At 43.1% G+C, this 2,500-nt stretch overlaps 1 protein-coding gene across 2 annotated transcripts in view; it reads right to left on the bottom strand.

Moving 5' to 3' along the window:
* LOC113826970 (crustacyanin-C1 subunit) overlaps positions 1-2,500 on the bottom strand; it is a 17,439-nt gene that overhangs the window by 7,519 nt on the left and 7,420 nt on the right. The gene's annotated exons all lie outside the window — the stretch shown is intronic.

Below are 2,500 nucleotides of genomic sequence, written 5' to 3'. Positions count from 1 at the left end.
ACTTTTCATTATCCTAATTAAAACAGGAATCTCTCCTCTAGCGAATTGCTGAGTATATCATACATAAATAAATATATGAGAAGAGGTTCCAGTACTTTTTTTCAACTCTCTCTCTCACTATGTAAATACTATAGATATGATTAAATGCTATGGCTAAAGGGTTACCGTCCTTTGGTTTCCAACGCTTTAATTTATTTATCTTTTTTCTTCTGCGAATATGTCACCCACTCTTTTGCAAATATTACAAAGGAAGAGGTCAGGTACGCCCAAAATAAAACGAAGACCGAAAATTGGAAATTAAACTTCAAAGAAGCAATAACCCCGGACTGCCAAGGACTGGACGCTTCAACAACAAAGTCTTGTTTCGACGTAAAGTCAACGATCCTCTCGAAATCTACCGACCCCTTTGAGCTCGCAATTGCACGATGCTTTTTCTCTTTCTCAATATGTTTCTTTCCATCTGTCTGTCTATGTCTGTTTCCCTGTATCTCACTGTGTGTGTGTGTGGGGGGGGTGTATGTGGGTGTGGGTGTGTGTGGGTGTGTGTGTGTGTGTGTGTGTGTGTGTGTGTGTGTGTGTGTGTGTGTGTGTGTGTGTGTGTGTGTGTGTGTGTAGGTGTGTGTGTGTATGTTTATGTGTGTGTGTGTGTGTGTGTGTGTGTATGTGTATGTGTGTGTGTGTGTGTGTGTGTGTGTGTGTGTATGTGTGTGTGTGTGTGTGCATATACATTTATGTATATATATATATATATATATATATATATATATATATATATATATATATATATATATATATATATATATACACACACACACACACACACACACACACACACACACACACATATATATATATATATATATATATATGTATATATATATGTATATATATATATATATATATATATATATATATATATATATATATAATTCATAACCAGACACCCACACCCACAGACTGTGTATGTATGTATTAGTATGCATATACATATGCATATGTATATACATGCATACATATACATACATACAACACACATTCACTTGCACAACACACACACACACACACACAAACATATGTGTGCATGCTTGCATGTGTGTGTGGATTTTTCTTTCTCATTTTGTGTAATTTATCTTTTTTTTTTTTAATACATATAACGTGGTAGCTCAACGTCCATCAACCAGCTGAATCCCGAAATAAATTTTATATCCCTAGAGTATTCTGACGGATGTTAATTGTAAGATACTCTTCGTTATCATGAATAGAAGAGGGAATTTTGGTTTTACTCATGGTAATTATAACAATGCCTAGTAAATTAGACAAATAATTGTGTATCTAGCTACATCTGATATCTCACAATGCACTCTCATTGGCTAGTTCCGCCCCTTTTTGAACCAGTCATTCTGCGCGATAATTAATGGTAATGGCTATTTCAGTGCATTTTCTTGGAAAACTGTTAATTAAGATGGTAAATTAAAACGAAACAAAATTATTTTTAAAAAATGCAATGAATGAAGGCGAAGCGGCAGGGTTGCCAACTAGGATTTTGATCAGACCACCTTGATCCTCATGTGGAATGAGGATAAAAACATTTAAAACGGAAAGTTACATGTCTCAGAGGACGGTGATGTGTGTGAAACGTGAAAAAAAATTAATCTACTGACCGTATTAGCGGTGTAAGCAGCTTGTAGATAAAGTGTTGATCTTCAATTTCAATTTCCCTCCTTCCCTCCTAACTTCCCTTCCCATACCTTAGCCTTCCCATACCCCAACCCTCTCTCTCCCCAACCCTCCCATACCCCCACCCTCCCATACCCCCACCTTCCCATACCCCAACCCTCCCGTACCCCAACCCTCTCTCTCTCCAACCCTCCCATACCCCACCCTCCCATACCCCCAACCTTCCCATACCCCCACCCTCCCATACCCCCACCCTCCCGTACCCCAACCCTCTCTCTCTCCAACCCTCCCATACCCCCACCCTCCCATACCCCCACCTTCCCATACCCCAACCCTCCCATACCCCAATCCTCTCTCTCTCTCCAACCCTCCCATACCCCAACCCTCTCTCTCTCTCTCTCCATCCCATACCCCCACCCTCCCATACCCCAACCTTCCCATACCCCAACCCTCCCATACCCCAACCCTCTCTCTCTCTCCATCCCATACCCCCACCCTCCTATACCCCAACCCTCCCATACCCCCACCCTCCCATACCCCCACCCTCCCATACCCCAACCCTCCCATACCCCAACCCTCTCTCTCTCTCTCCAACCCTCCCATACCCCCACCCTCCCATACCCCCACTTTCACATACCCCAACCTTCCCATACCCCAACCCTCCCATACCCCCACCTTCACATACCCCCAACCCTCTCTCTCTCTCCAACCCTCCCATACCCCAACCCTCCCCAACCCCCACCTTCACTTACCCCCAACCCTCCCATACCCCAACCCTCTCTCTCTCCAACCCTCCCATACCCCCACCCTCCCATACCCCAAC

The sequence above is a fragment of the Penaeus vannamei genome, chromosome 29, assembly GCF_042767895.1.
Source record: "Penaeus vannamei isolate JL-2024 chromosome 29, ASM4276789v1, whole genome shotgun sequence".
Classification (NCBI taxonomy): Eukaryota; Metazoa; Arthropoda; class Malacostraca; order Decapoda; family Penaeidae; genus Penaeus; species Penaeus vannamei.
The sequence above is the reverse complement of the archived record's forward strand: the minus strand, read 5'-3'. Positions and strand labels throughout refer to the sequence as shown.